A 16,360-nucleotide genomic window follows, 5' to 3' on the forward strand; every position below is an offset into this window, starting at 1 on the left:
GCACATGGACACAGAGAAACAGCTATTTCTTCAGAATAACTAAAGGTAGGAATCTGCAACAAAGTTTGTTAACCCCTTCACGCCCACGTAGCGCATACAATATATGCGACCTCACTGCACTGGGCTTTTGTTTACCTGGGGCCCGCACATATATGTGTTTCTTCCTTTGTGCTGGGAACGAGCCGCATGGCCCAGTCCTAGCACAGAGACCGGGGTCTCACCGAGAGCCCTGGGTCCCGTACTAACGATCGGGACCTGGATTGTCACCTGATCGCGGTGGTAGTCTCTGATTGGCTACAACAGTGATCAGTCACTGTGAAGCCCGCCCCTGTGTTTTTTTTTCTTTCTGTGAATGGAGAAGAAGGATACAATGTATATTTATTGCTCCTTGCAACAACAAAAAAGTGTTTGTAAAAATGTTTTAAATAAATAAATAATAAAAAAAAGAAAAGAAAAAATAAAGAAAAATACCAAGATCAAGGTTTGAGTCAAAGGTCAAGGTTTAGGGTCAGTATATTTTGGACAGGATTTTATTTTTATATTTTAGCATCAGTGTCAGTGTGTGTTTAGGTAGGACACAAAAAAAAAAAGAAAAAAAAGAAAAATGTGCACTATTGCTTCTGGGCTGTACTACGGGTACAAACAACAAATAACATACAAATAACATACACATATGTTTAATCGCTGCGATCGTCAGGAGCAGGAGAATTTATTTTGGATTGTTCTCTGGTTGGAGGTTATGGTTGTAACAAAAAATATTCAGCTAAATGTAAAAAAAAAAAAAAAAAAAAAAAAAAAAAGATTTTTTCTACTATTTTGAGACAGTTTTCCTTTGAAAATAAATAAAAATCAGGAGATATCCACAACTATTTACTACCAAATGAAAGCCCAATTTGCCCTGGAAAAAAAAAAAAAAAAAGTATAATCCACCTGGATGCACAAAGTAGTTGTGATGATATATACGGTTTTACTAACACGTGTAAAAATTAGCGCTTAGGCATTTAGATTTGTTTTACCCTTAGGTGTGAAGGGGTTAAAATCCTTGCAATGTACATAAATCAACCAGAGGGGATTTTTTTTTTTTTCAACAAAAGTGGCGTTACTCTTTTAGAACAGTGCTTGAAAATCCAACACTGATAAAAATTAGTTATTTTTACATCGTTTTTTTTTTATTGATTGCATGAAAATAAATCATTTTTGTAGGACAATATTACCAAAAGAAAGCCTTGTTTGTCCTGAAAAAAAAAAAAAAAAAGGAATGTGGACTGTTTTTATAAAAAAAATAAAGTGCATGTGCGTTCGCTCTGTGCAGAAGGGGGAAAAAAAAACAAATGTTAGGCTGGTTTTTATTTTTAAAACAGTAAATACCATATTTGGCCACTAGATGGTGCCGAGTATTACCTAGTTGCCAAATGTATTTTCTGTTTTAAATCAGAGAAAATTGAGTACTGTCCGTGATACTTTTTTTATTTGCACTAACATACAATTTTTCAGGACAAGCTTCCGGGGTATGTCCCCTTCTTCAAGGTCCAAGCAGTACTGATTCACAAATATTTAAGCAGCATGTTAAAGAAGAAAAAAAAAAAAAAGAGAAAAACAAACACATACAAAAATCAATGGTAATAAAGATAGCATTAGAGTTAGTGAGATAAGACAGAGGGAGAGAGAGCTATAGAATGGAGGGGGGGGGGGATACTAGTCACAGAGGGGGTGGTAAAACTTTAGCATAATGTGTAAGGAAACCAATATCTACATATTACACATTATATCTCTACACTATAACACTATAGCTCTCCCTCTGTCTTATCTCACTAACTCTGCTGCTATCTTTATTACCATTGATTTTTGTATGTGTTTATTTTTCTCTTTTTTTTTTTTTTTCTTTAACATTCTGCAACATGTAATAGGTGATGGCGGTACGCCGTCTTGCGCTGTGCTGTGCTGTTTTATTGCACTGTACAGCCTTTTTATTCAATAAATTTGGATTTTTTGCTACTACACTATTGGAGGCCCCCCCTTTTTCTCTTCCTTTCCATATGCACATCCGGACTTTGATGCGAGCCTGACTCGGACCCACATGTGACATCCGCCTGCCGGAATACACCATTGGTCTCTACTGCCATCTACCCATCCTGGCTATTAAGGCATTTACCCATGCCTTTTGAGGTAAGGGCTCTGTGAGCACATTTTTGTACAGATGCCATCTACTATTGCCCACATTATTTACTGCAAAGATCATGAACATTTATTCTTTGTGGACATCATTGGTTCATTCCATTTTATTACCACTTTATAGCATTTCTTTCACCATTGTTCATTATTTTGTATATCATTTTTTGGACACCCATTATCATCATTTTCACTTTATTATCCACATTTGATGTGCACTGATATGTATGTTTCAAGTTCTACAGTTAGCTATTGTAGTACTGTGACCTCATTCCTTCACATTTGCTTCCATTTTCTAATTTGTTTTTGTGTATATTATCATCATTGCATTGATTTTCTGTATCGTTTTGCGCGGAATCATCCTGTTTTTTTATATTACTGCACATCATTACTGCTTACTGATTGGTTGCTAGAGGTTACTGCACATCATTACTCCTTACTGATTGGTTGCTAGAGGTTACTGCACATCATTACTCCTTACTGATTGGTTGCTAGAGGTTTACAGCACATCATCTCCTCACTGCCTGCACACTATGGACTGGGGAGGTGAGGGGACCCATTAATAGACAGAAAACTCTTAGGAATCTTAGGACTCCTGGGATCCGTGGCAGTGCTGGGGGGAGGGGACGGTTTGATCAATGGAAATGCAGATTTTTCTTCACCGACTACCAATATAAAGAGGAGTTTCAACACTGGCCACCAATAAAATAGGGGTTTACACTGACCACTAATATAATAGAAGTATTCACAGTAACCACCAATGTAAGAAGGGATTTACACTGACCACCACTGTAAGGGGGGCATTCACAGTGGCCACTAGTGTGAGTGCAAGGATTCTACACCAAGCACAAATATAATGAGATTTACACTGACCACCAATGTAATGGAGACATTTAGCCTGCATTCACATTTGTGTGTGTTTAGAACGCATACAAAATCGCTTTCCTGACACCTCAGAAACTACTGGCCTTTAGCAGATACACAGCAGTGCCATTAATTGTGTTTGTGTGATTTTGAAAAAGGGTTTGGGACTTTCTTCCGCATTTGTAGCACATAGAGCAGCCCATTGAAATGAATAGGCTGCCCTACACGCAACCTACATTTTTATCCGCTCTGTTAGTACACCTTTGCATCCTAAAACCCCTGCTAACCTCTGCACCCCAAACCTCCCCCATCCTCTCCACTCCAATCCCCCTCCCCTTTAACTCTACCTGCCTCCTCTGCTCATCTTTGCACCCACCTTCCATAGTTGCCAACATTGTAAAAAAACATTTCGGGACACTTTTTTGGCTGTAGGCGGAGCCACACTATAATTAGGGGGCGGGGCATGTGTTTGTAGGCATGGCACTGGTAAAATAAAAATGTGTCTCGCACCAAAAAATGGGCGTGGTTTACATAAAATAGTGGGCGTGGCTTACATGGGCGTTGGCTCAAAAAGGGGTGTGGTTAGAGTCTGAGATGAATGAGGGAAAGGGGTGAAAGGGGGGTAAAGGGAGAGGGATGGAGGGACAGCAGACCCAGATCCTACACCACAATAGTAATGTGTATTCCAGAGTTTTAACAATCAGCAGATAAAGATACTCCAAACACCTGGTGTTAGCGCTTCAATCATCCCGTTTACCATGGTTGTTATGGTGTCAGGATGATTGAAGCGCATTATTTCTATTTTTACATTGTAATATAGAATGAAATCATTCAACTCACCATAATGCAAAATCAGTGGGACCCCTGAGCGTGCCACCTGCCACCAGATGCCATCAGGTGCCCCCAGCAGAGTCCGTCCTTACATCAGGTGTCCCCCGCAGTCTGTCCTTACATCAGGTGCTAAGAGCAGAGTACCTCCTTCCATCAGGCATTCCCAGCGGAGTGCCTCCTTACATCAGGTGTCCCCAGGACAGTACCTCTTACATCAGGTATCCCCAGTACAGTACCTCTTACATCAGGTGTCCCAGTACAGTACCTCTTACATCAGGTATCGCCAGTACAGTACCTCTTACATAAGGTGTCCCCTAGTACAGTACCTCTTACATCAGGTGTCCCCAGTACAGTAACTCTTACATCAGGTGTCCCCAGTACAGTGCCTCCTTACATCAGGCATTCTCAGTGGAGTGCCTCCTTACATCAGGTGTCCCCAGTACAGTGCTTCTTACATCAGGTGTCCCCAGGAAAGTGCCTCTTACATCAGGTGTCCCCAGGACAGTACCTCTTACATCAGGTGTCCCCAGTACAGTATCTCTTACATCAGGTGTCCCCAGTACAGTGCCTCTTACATCAGGTGTCCCCAGTACAGTACCTCTTACATCAGGTGTCCCCAGTACAGTATCTCTTACATCAGGTGTCCCCAGTACAGTAACTCTTACATCAGGTGTCCCCCAGTACAGTGCCTCCTTACATCAGGCATTCTCAGTGGAGTGCCTCCTTACATCAGGTGTCCCCCAGTACAGTGCCTCTTACATAGTGCCTCTTAATCAGGTGTCCCCAGGACAGTACCTCTTACATCAGGTGTCCCCAGTACAGTATCTCTTACATCAGGTGTCCCCAGTACAGTGCCTCTTACATCAGGTGTCCCCAGGACAGTACCTCTTACATCAGGTGTCCCCAGTACAGTATCTCTTACATCAGGTGTCCCTAGTACAGTACCTCTTACATCAGGTGTCCCCAGTACAGTATCTCTTACATCAGGTGTCCCCAGCGGAGTGCCTCTTACGTCAGGTGTCCCCAGCAGAGTGCCTCTTACATCAGGTGTCCCCAGTACAGTACCTCTTACATCAGGTGTCCCCAGCGGAGTGCCTCTACATCAGGTGTCCCCAGCGGAGTGCCTCTTACGTCAGATGTCCCCAGCAGAGTGTTGGCTGCAGTCTAGCTACATCTCCTCAAGAGTGGTGACAAGGGGGGAGAGGTGTGTGGGTGGAGGCATGGTGACTTGGGGTGTTACAGGCTGACTTGGGAGGGTGGAGGCATGGTGGTGATTTGGGGGTGCAGGCATGATGGTGACCTGGGGGGTGCAGCATGGTGCTGACTAGGCCGGAGGGGGTGCAGGCATGGTGGTGACTAGGCGGGAGGGGGTGCAGCATGGTGTTGACATGGGGGAGGCGGGTGCAGGCATGGTGTTGACATGGGGAGGAGGGGGTGCAGGTATGGTGGTGACATGGGGGGACAGGTATGGTGATGACATGGGGGAGGGGGGGCAGGTATGGTGGTGATATGGTGGGAGGGGGCTGCAGGTTATGGTGGTGACACGGGGGGAGGGGGGGAGCAGGTATGGTGGTGACACGGGGGGAAACAGGTATGGTGGTGACACAGAGGGAACAGGTATGGTGGGGACATGGGGAGGGAGGTGCAGGTATGGTGGTGACATGGGGGAGGCTGGTGCAGGCATGGTGTTGACATGGGGAGGAGGGGGTGCAGGTATGGTGGTGACATGGGGGGGGAACAGGTATTGTGATAACATGGGGAGGGGGGCAGGTATGGTGGTGACATGGGGGGGAGGGGGCTGCAGGTATGGTGGTGATACGGGGGAGGGGGTGCAGGTATAGTGGCGACATGGGGGGAACAGGTATGGTGATGATATAGGGTGCGGGGGCAGGTATGGTGGTGATATGGTGGGAGGGGGTTGCAGGTTATGGTGGTGACACAGGGGGGAGGGGGGTGCAGGTATGGTGGTGACACGGGGGGGGGGTGCAGGTATGGTGGTGACACGGGGGAAGCAGTATGGTGGTGACACAGGGGGAGGGGGAAACAGGTATGGTGGTGACATGGGGGAAGGGGGGTGCAGGTATGGTGGTGACATGGGGGAGGGGGGTGCAGGTATGGTGGTGACATGGGGGGACGGGGTGCAAGGGGAGCAAGGACCATCAGTGCACTGTCCCCAGCCAGCGGAGGCCGGTCCTTCCATCGTGTGACTGTGTCCCCCCCGCTCATCGCAAGGGGGGAGCAGGATCATCAGTGCACTGTCCCCACCAGCGAGCCCCGCTCCTTCCATCAGAAGCGCTCTTCAGACACACGGGGCGGGGCGAGGCACAGCGGAGGGGAGCGGAGGGTTGGCGGCGGCATGTGGAGACTGCACATTTCCTTGTGCTCAGTGGAGAGAGGGGAGGGGTCGCCAATAGGTTTCAGTGTACAATATAATTTTCTATTTGTACACTGAAGAGAGAAGCCGATTGGCTGCCCCTCTCCTCTGCACTGAACACAAGGGGAAACAAGACTCTTGGAGGTGACGGCGGCCATTTTTGTGTAGCCGTTGCCGATTTTTGCCAAAAACATTCCTGATTTTCTCGGGAAAAAGCCAAATTCCGGGAAAACAATCGGGACCATCTTTAATTGGGACGAAGGTCCCAAATTAGGATTGTCCCGGGAAAATCGGGACTGTGGCAACTATGACCTTCCTTACCTCCATACATCCACTTCTTGCTCGCCTGTGCACCCCAAACTGTAATTCCTTCTCTGTCTACCTCTGCACACCCCACACTACCCCCCCCCCCCCACTAATTTGCTTACCTTTGCAGAAGAGCTGATGGTAGGCTTAATGACCACAGTTTCAGGCAGGACTTCCAAGCATGCCCCTTTATCTCCGCAGTGGGCAGCATTCAGTATAGGTGATAGTGGATATGACCTCAGGGGAAGATATACATATGAATACCACCTCTATTTACATATCAATGATGCTGGTCCTTCGCTATTTAAATATCAATGCGGTATTTACATGTAAACACAGGGTCTGCAGGTGAGTCATCTGTACACAACAAAGGGCAGAGCTGGGCAGCATTAGTAACAGAACTTCACACTGAGATATCAGGACACCAGCACAGGACTAAAACCTCAAGGACGAGGAATTTAAACTGGGATAGTTGGCAAGTATGAGGCAGAGCTTGGGCCCCACAACAATGACAGGGCCCAGGCAGCTGCCCCTTTTGCCCTGCCTTAAAAACGGCCCTGATGCTGACGCCTTAAGAGTTCCCTTCACTGGAACTAGAGGCCAAGCCCAACCCCTGCAGAACCACCCCACACCATAATCCCCTCCGTCAAATGATATGGACCAGTGCACAAAGCAAGGTCCATTAGAGACATGGAGGAGCAAGTTTGGGAGAGGAACTTGACTGGCCTGCACAGAGTCCTGACCTCAACCCATAGAACACCTGTTATAGCTGCAAAGGGGGGCCCAACTCAATATTGAACCCTACAGACTAAGACTGGGGTGCCATTAAGATCATGTGTGTGTAAAGGCAGGCGTCCCAATACTTTTGGTAATATAGTGTATATAAAGATGGCCATACATTCCACAATTTTCTTATTCCATTTACTTTTAGATTTACCTTCAGCTACGTAGTGCAAGGCCGGCCTGATTGCATCACAGTCAAAGTGTTTAGCTTTGACCTCCATGTCATATGGTTTTGGTAAATCTAAAAGGAAAATTGTAGAATGTATGGCCAACCTAAGGGCTCATCTCATTAGATACAAATGCAATCGATTGTTTAGACTCCTCACATTAGTACTGAGACAAGGCCAGCTAGAGCCCGGGGGGGGCGAACATGCAGACTGTGCCCCCCCAGATATAGGAGTATTATGTGTTAGCAAAAAAAAATAGCTGAACGCCAATCTGCATGCTTACCCCTAAGCAGGGGCGTTGCTAGATCTACAAAAGATCTGGGGCTAGAGCCCATAGCAGCATAGTAAAGAAAGTCATACGCTTGGCGGGCATACACATGTATATACAGAATATACATGTGTGTATATATCCCCCGAGAGCCCCCCACTTACATCAGGGTCCGCTTCCCAGAGAGCCCCCCCTTACATCAGGGTCCCCAGAGAGTCTCCTTCTTGCACCAGGGTCCCCTGAGAGCCCCCCCACTTACATCAGGCTTCCCAGAGAGCCCCCCTCTACATCAGGGTCCCCAGAGAGCCCCCCTTACATCAGGGTCCCCAGAGAGCCTCCTCCTTACATCAGGGTCCCCAGAGAGCCCCCCTTACATCAGGGTCCCCAGAGAGCCCCCCCTTACATCAGGGTCCCCAGAGAGCCTCCTCCTTACATCAGGGTCCCCAGAGAGCCTCCTCCTTACATCAGGGTCCCCAGAGAGCCCCCACTTACATCAGGGTCCCCAGAGAGCCTCCTCCTTACATCAGGCTTCCAGAGAGCCTCCTCCTTACATCAGGGTCCCCAAAGAGCCCCCCACTTACATCAGGGTCCCCAGAGAGCCTCCTCCTTACATCAGGCTTCCAGAGAGCCTCCTCCTTACATCAGGGTCCCCAGAGAGCTCCCCACTTACATCAGGGTCCCATAGAATGTCCCCTTCCCTTGGGACCCTGCAGAGACTCGGGGCTATGGGCCCCAGATTTGGGGCTATAGCCCCAAAAGCCACCCCCTAGCGACGCCACTGCCCCTAAGCATAAACCCCCCTCCCCCCAAGACAAATCTGCCCCCCGGCTTAAACCCTCCCAGCAACATTTTCTGCTCCCCCATCCCCTCCCTCTCTCTTCTCAGATCCCCCAGCACACATCCCCCCCCCCAAAAAAAAATACTCCTTCTAGCACAAATCCTCAAATCCCCCTAAATACACATCCCCCTCCCCCCACTCCAAAGACCTTTTCCCAGTACAACCCCCCCCCCCCCCCAAAAAGAAAAATTCTCCTCCTAGCACAAATCCCATCCCCCTCTACCATATCACCTCTTCTGGCACAAACACCCCAAATCCCCATCCCCCCACCCAACACAAATCTCCCAAATTGCCTTTCCTAGCACCCCCCCTAAATTTACCATCCCAGAATAATTCTTACCCCCTGCTGCCCCCAAAGTCTCCCACCCAACACAAATTCCCCACCCACAAAATCTCCTTGTGGCACCCCCCCATCACACAGTGACCAGGGCAGCCGTCCTGCCCGCCCCTTTTCCCGGCCCTGCCTCACATTACATTGTTTTGCTAAATTGTAAAGCGATGGTACCGATTGAAATATGTAGTCAGCCTAAAGCTAGCCATACACTGTGCAATCGGATTGTATGATCTCTTTTGGCTCTATCAAACTGTTATGTAATGTGCCTGATTGGCTACAAACTGATTGGATAGTTTAGGATTATGTAGGTTTTGGGCATGTGCGGGTCATTTCGCTCCGAATCGAAATATGGACACATTATTTTTTTTTAAATTTGTTTTAGCAACGCAATGACGCCGATGCAGGGCGGAGCTTGCCCCCCTGCCTCTCGTGTACAATGGCCCTTACCGACAAGGATTTGCCCTCAGGGGAGCGGAGCACATTGTCGTCATTCTGGTGGGTCCTCGTTGTCTCTTCTTCTTACTCTCTAGGGCAGGGGGAGGCAACCACTAGCCCTCCAGCTGTTGTGGAACTACATTTCCCATGAGGCATTGCAGGGCTGGCAGTTACAATTCCTCCCAGAGGCATGATGGGACTTGTAGTTCTGCAATAGCTGGAGGGCCCCAGGTTGCCTTCCAGCTGTTGGAAAGAAATAGTTTGGCAGATACAAGGAGGGGACCAACTGCCATCAGGACCCCCTCACCTTTCCCTGCTCTGTGCTGGTGGCCGTCACGCGGTGCCCTTAACCCACAGCCAATCGCAGGGCTCTTATCCTAGAAAGTGCACGGCGGTGGTGACAACAGTGCCGAAAAACTAGACCAACAAGTGTGTAAGAACGTGTCACCACCTTTCTCCAAACTGACCCATGGAAAGGAGGGACTAGCCGCCCCCATTTCCCTTCCCCCATGGTGATCTTCATCCCAAAATCAGGCAAAGCTCCACTTTTAGAAAAGTCAATGCCAAGAGCTAACAATGAAAACCCTGAATGCTCACCGCCCTCTGAAAAGTGATCTGTGGTGGATCACTCTTCAGAGGGCAGTATACCAGTGGATGGCAGGCATTCAGGAAGGCAATACTGCCACCTCATGAATGTCTGTCTTTTTTTTTTGTATTAAGGCCCCTTTCACACTTGTGCGACTTGTCCTGCGACTTGGGGCTGCCCATGAATTCCAATGAGTACCATTCATATCTGTGCGACTTCAAGTTGCAGCGACTTTAAAGCAGTCCCTGCACTACTTTGGTCCGACTTTTGCTGTGACTTGAGGTCCATACACCTCAAGATTACACAGGCATTTGGTCAAGTCATGCGACTTTCAGGTCGTACAAGTGTGAGAGGGGCCTAACATACAGCGCTGCAACCACAGGCCACGTGTTGTGGCTGTTGACCTCAGTGGGCATGTTTTTCGGGCGATACTGCCAACCATACTCTATGGGGCAACCTAAAATTGCAGCAGCCGCAAAGGAAAGCAAAATGGGTGCAGCATGTGTACAGCCAGGGGCGGACTGACAACTCATGGGGCCCCCGGGCAATAGGAGATTATGGGGCCCCCGGGCAATCAGAGATTATGGGGCCACATAGTATACACACACACAGTATACACATACATGTACACACAGTATACACAGACATGTTTCTATTGGCTGTCCCTGGTCCATACTGTCTATTGGCTGTCCCTGGTCCATACTGAGGCTGGCAACCCTGATGGGGCCCCCTAGTGGCCCAGGGCCCTCGGGCAGTGCCCGAGTGGCTCAATGGTCAGTCCGCCCCTGTGTACAGCCCTGTTAGAATTTGCATAGATCGGCGGCTGAGAGGGGTAAAACTGCAGCCTGGCCGGGACCTTATGATTGGCTCAGCGAATCATCTCACAGAGCTCTGTGTTTACTAACACAGGGGTCTGTACACGGATCAGCCATGTGCCTGTTTGTTCTCCCTGCTAAGCAGGGAAAAAAAATCTGCCACATCGATTAGTAAAAGCCGGGCATATTACACATTTTTAGGCATGCAGTTAACCCTTTGATTACCCCTTCCCAGCCAGTGTCATTAGTACAGTGACAGTGCATAGTATTATCACTGATCTCTGTATTGGTGTCACTGGTGATATCAGTGGCAGTTAAAGCGGAGCTCCGTCCCCCCAAAAAAAATTAAAAGTCAGCAGCTACAAATACTGTAGCTGCTGACTTTTACTATTGGGGTACTTACCTGTCCAGGCGTCCAGCGGTGTCCTCATCTGAGCCGATTCTTGAACTGGCTCTCGGGTGCTGGCGCCGCCATCTTGGCTAAGGGAAACCGGCAGTGAAGTCTTGCGGCTTCACAATCGCTTTCCTACTGCCTCTCCCCTCTCCCTCCCATAAGGTGCCCAATGTGGCAGTGGAGGGGGGAGGTGGATAATTATTATTATTATTATTATACAGGATTTATATAGCGCAGACAGTTTACGCAGTGCTTTACAACATGAGGGCAGACAGTACAATTACAATATAATTCAATACAAGAGGGATCAGAGGGCCCTGCTTGTTAGAGCTTACAATCTTCCCCTTTTTTGGGTGGAGCTCTGCCTTAATGTGCCCCCTAGAAAGCATCAGTTAGTGTCAGATTGTCCGCCGCACTATCACAGTCCCACTATAAGTTGCTGATTGCCAGCCATTAGTAGAATAAAGAATAAAAAGTTCCAGTATATATACTGTATATACAGTACCAGTGGCGGCTGGTGCTCAATTTCCATGAGGGGGCGGCCCACCAGCTAGCCACCCCCCAGTGCTCGCCCAATCGATCGCCGCCACAACTGGGTGGGCTCCGGGTACAGTTCTCTGCTCCCCGAGCCCAACCTTTTTGAAGCCAATTAGAGCCTCAGGTTCCAATCACATGCTTTGAAAAAAAAAAATAGCATTGCAATCCATGCGTCTGGCGCCCCACATGTAGATTAGGGGGGCGGCACCCCTGCATGAGCGGCTGTCACTGTACTGTACCATCATTTGTAGATGCCACAACTTTCACCAATTTCATTACAACCAACTTGGGAATGAGGGACACCTAGGGATGGAAAAGACACACGGAGTGCACCGCCACAAAAATTGGTGTGGATAAAATGTGCTTAATATTGAGGTGGCTTAAAGAAGCATGGTTAAAAAGAGTCTAAATGTGATTGCTGCATTAGTTTTCTTTTTCTTTCTTTTTTATGCTTTCTTCTATTTTCACCCGATGTTCCAGCCAGTACATCTGTTGTTTTTCAAAAGAACAAGCTGTCCTGCAGATGTAGCAGTTAGTGTGTTGAGACAAACTATTTACCACTGACAGGGATGCTTACAATGATCAGCTTTTATTTAATCAATGCGCTACACGAGGTGAGGAGTACAAAGACAAGTGTGTCTTGCCTATAGGGATGAGCCGAACACCCCCCTGTTCGGTTCGCACCAGAACATGCGAACAGGAAAAAGTTCGTTCGATCAATACAAAAAAAAGTTTTAAAAACGTCCGTTTTTTCGGGAGCAGTGATTTTAATAATGCTTAAAGTCAAACAATAAAAGTGTAATATCCCTTTAAATTTCGTACCTGGGGGGTGTCTATAGTATGCCTGTAAAGGGGCGCATGTTTCCTGTGTTTAGAACAGTCTGACAGCAAAATTAAATTTCAAAGGGAAAAAAGTAATTTAAAACTACTCGCGTCTATTAATGCATTGCCGACAATACACATAGAAGTTCATTGATAAAAACGGCATGGGAATTCCCCACAGGGGAACCCCAAACCAAAATTTTAAAAAAAAATGACGTGGGGGGTCCCCCTAAATTCCATACCAGGCCCTTCAGGTCTGGTATGGATATTAAGGGGAACCCCGGCCAAAATTTTTTAAAAAAAATGACGTGGGGGTCCCCCTAAATTCCATACCAGGTCCTTCAGGTCTGGTATGGATTTTAAGGGGAACCCCGCGCCAAAATAAAAATAAAAAAACGGTGTGGGGTCCCCCCAAAGATCCATACCAGACCCTTATCCGAGCACGCAACCTGGCAGGCCGCAGGAAAAGAGGGGGGGACGAAAGAGTGCCCCCCCCTCCTGAACCGTACCAGGCCACATGCCCTCAACATTGGGAGGGTGCTTTGGGGTAACCCCCTCAAAACACCTTGTCCCCATGTTGATGAGGACAAGGGCCTCATCCCCACAACCCTGGCCGGTGGTTGTGGGGGTCTGCGGGTGGGGGTCTTATCAGAATCTGGAAGCCCCCTTTAACAAGGGGACCCCCAGATCCCGCCCCCCCCGTGTGAAATGGTAAGGGGGTACAAAAGTACCCCTACCATTTCACTAAAAATCTGTCAAAAATGTTAAAAATGACAAGAGACAGTTTTTGACAATTCCTTTATTTAAATGCTTCTTCTTTCTTCTATCTTCCTTCATCTTCTTCTTCTTCTGGTTCTTCCTCCGGTGTTCTCGTCCAGCATTTCCTCCGCGGTGTCTTCTTCCCTTCTTCTGCTCGGGCCGCTCCGCATCCATGATGGCATGGGGGGAGGCTCCCGCTCTTCTCTTCATCTTCTTCTCTTCTTAATCTTCTTCTCTTCTTCATCTTCTTCTCTTCTTCTCCGGGCCGCTCCGCATCCATGCTGGCATGGTGGGAGGCTCCCGCTGTGTGACGCGTCTCCTCTTCTGACGGTTCTTAAATAACGGGGGGGTCCACCCGGTGACCCCGCCCCCTCTGACGCACGGTGACTTGACGTGACTTCCCTGTGACGTCTCGGGGAATGCCACAGGAAAGTCCCGTCATGTCCCGTGCGTCAGAGGGGGGCCCCCCCGTTATTTAAGAACCGTCAGAAGAGGAGACGCGTCACACAGCGGGAGCCTCCCACCATGCCAGCATGGATGCGGAGCGGCCCGGAAAAGAAGATGAAGAAGAGAAGAAGATGAAGAAGAGAAGAAGATGAAGAAGAGAAGATGAAGAGAAGAGCAGGAGCCTCCCCCCATGCCATGGGTGCGGAGCGGCCCGAGGAGAAGAAGATAGAAGACGCCGCGGAGGAGATGCTGGACGAGAACACCGGAGGAAGAACCAGAAGAGCCAGAAGAACCAGAAGAAGAAGATGAAGGAAGATAGAAGAAAGAAGAAAGATGAAGCATTTAAATAAAGGAATTGTCAAAAACTGTCTCTTGTCATTTTTAACATTTTTGACAGTTTTTTAGTGAAATGGTAGGGGTACCCCCTTACCATTTCACACAGGGGGGAGGGCCGGGATCTTGGGGTCCCCTTGTTAAAGGGGGATTCCAGATTCCGATAAGCCCCCCACCCGCAGACCCCCAAAACCACCGGCCAGGGTTGTGGGGATGAGGCTCTTGTCCTCATCAACATGGGGACAAGGTGTTTTGGGGGGCTACCCCAAAGCACCCTCCCAATGTTGAGGGCATGTGGCCTGGTACAGTTCAGGAGGGGGGGTGCTCTCTCGTCCCCCCTCTTTTCCTGTGGCCTGCCAGGTTGCGTGCTCGGATAAGGGTCTGGTATGGATTTTTGGGGGGACCCCACGCTGTTTTTTTTTTAAATTTTGGCGTGGGGTTCCCTTTAATATCCATACCAGACCTGAACGGTCTGGTATGGAATATAGGGGGACCCATGCCGTTTTTATCAATAACCTTCTATGTGTATTGTCGGACCGGCGATGCAATAGCCGCGAGTAGTTTTAAATGACTCTTTTTCCCTTTGAAATGTCATTTTGCTGTCAGACTGTGCTAAACACGGGAAACATGTGCCCCTTTACAGGCATACTATAGACACCCCCCAGCTACGAAATTTAAAGGAATTATACACTTTTATTGTTTCACTTTAAGCATTATTAAAATCACTGCTCCTGAAAAAACGGCCGTTTTTAAAACTTTTTTTGCATTGATACAAGTCCCCTGGGGCAGGACCCAGATCCCCAAACACTTTTTATGACAATGACTTGCATATAAGCCTTTAAAATTAGCACTTTTGATTTCTCCCATAGGCTTTTAAAGGGTGTTCCGCGGCATTCGAATTTGCCACGAACACCCCAAATTATTTGCTGTTCGACGAACTTGCGAACAGCCGATGTTCGAGTCGAACATGAGTTCGACTCAAACTTGAAGCTCATCCCTACTTGCCTACAGTCAAGCATGGTGGTTGGAGTGTCATGGTCTGGGGCTGCATGAGTGCTGTCGGCACTGGGAAGATACAGTTCATTGAGGGAACCATGAATGCCAACATGTACTGTGACCTACTGAAGCAGAGCCTGATCCCCTCCCTTCAGAGACTGGGCCGCAGGGCAGTATTCCAACAGGATAATGACCCCAAACACAACTCTAAGACGACCACTGCCTTGCCAAAGAAGCTGAGGGTAAAGGTGATGGACTGGCCAAGCATGTCTCCAGACCTAAACCCTATTGAGCATCTGTGGGGCATCCTCAAACAGCAGGTGGAGAAGCGCAAGGTCTCTAACATCCACCAGCTCCGTGATGTCCCCATGGAGGAGTAGAAGAGGACCTCCAGTGGCAACCTGTGAAGCTCTGGTGAACTCCATGCCCAAGAGGGTTAAGGCAGTGCTGGAAAATAATGGTGGCCACACAAAATATTGACACTTTGGGCCTAATTTGGACATTTTCACTTAGGGGTGTACTCACTTTGTGTTGAGTTATTTTGAGGGGACAGCAAATTTACACTGTTATACAAGCTGTACACTCACTACTTTACATTGTAGCAAAGTGTCATTTCTTCACATGAAAAGATATTATAAAATATTTACAAAAATCTCACTTTTATGACATACTGTACATAATACAGTACATAAATAGGTAGATTTAAATAGACAAACATAGAATGATGCTTAAAATAGAAATATGTGTGCAAGGTAAATTTAAAAAATACACAGATGACATTGACAAATAACACTGCACACGGATGAAGAAATTGCTACAAGTGAACTCTCTACAATCCTAGTTATGGTGGCCATACATGCTTTGATAAACAATTGATTTCGTTTACAGTTGATAAGAGTAATCAATTGATAACACAGGCGATCGATATGCCACACATGGGGGAGTGCAATTCAATGGTTGGAAGATAGTATTGCACTTTATCCATTGTGTCTGTTTCTACCTTGGCATCCTCATAACCCGAACAAATTTAATGACGCAATACGTCAATAATTCTCCACCCTGGCTAATCTAAACTGAATCTAAATCAATTGGCAGGGAATGTCACGGAAGAAGTCATATGTGACGAAACGCATAGGGCCGAGCAACATGCTGACGTCATCACACAATGGTAAGTGACCCTTGATTCTGTTTGTATACCGGCCAGAGCTGATTTTAAAGCTCTATTAGCCTGTTGATGTTTGTAAATGTTGTTTATATTTAAATATAAGGTACTATTGGGTTTATTGGTATGTGAAGCGTCTG

At 47.6% G+C, this 16,360-nt stretch overlaps 1 protein-coding gene across 1 annotated transcript in view; it reads right to left on the reverse strand.

The window, feature by feature from the left end:
• Window positions 1-16,360, reverse strand: part of LOC141116648 (uncharacterized) — a 112,584-nt gene that overhangs the window by 57,567 nt on the left and 38,657 nt on the right. The window lies entirely within an intron of this gene.

This window comes from Aquarana catesbeiana, linkage group LG13 (assembly GCF_042186555.1).
Source record: "Aquarana catesbeiana isolate 2022-GZ linkage group LG13, ASM4218655v1, whole genome shotgun sequence".
NCBI lineage: Eukaryota > Metazoa > Chordata > Amphibia > Anura > Ranidae > Aquarana > Aquarana catesbeiana.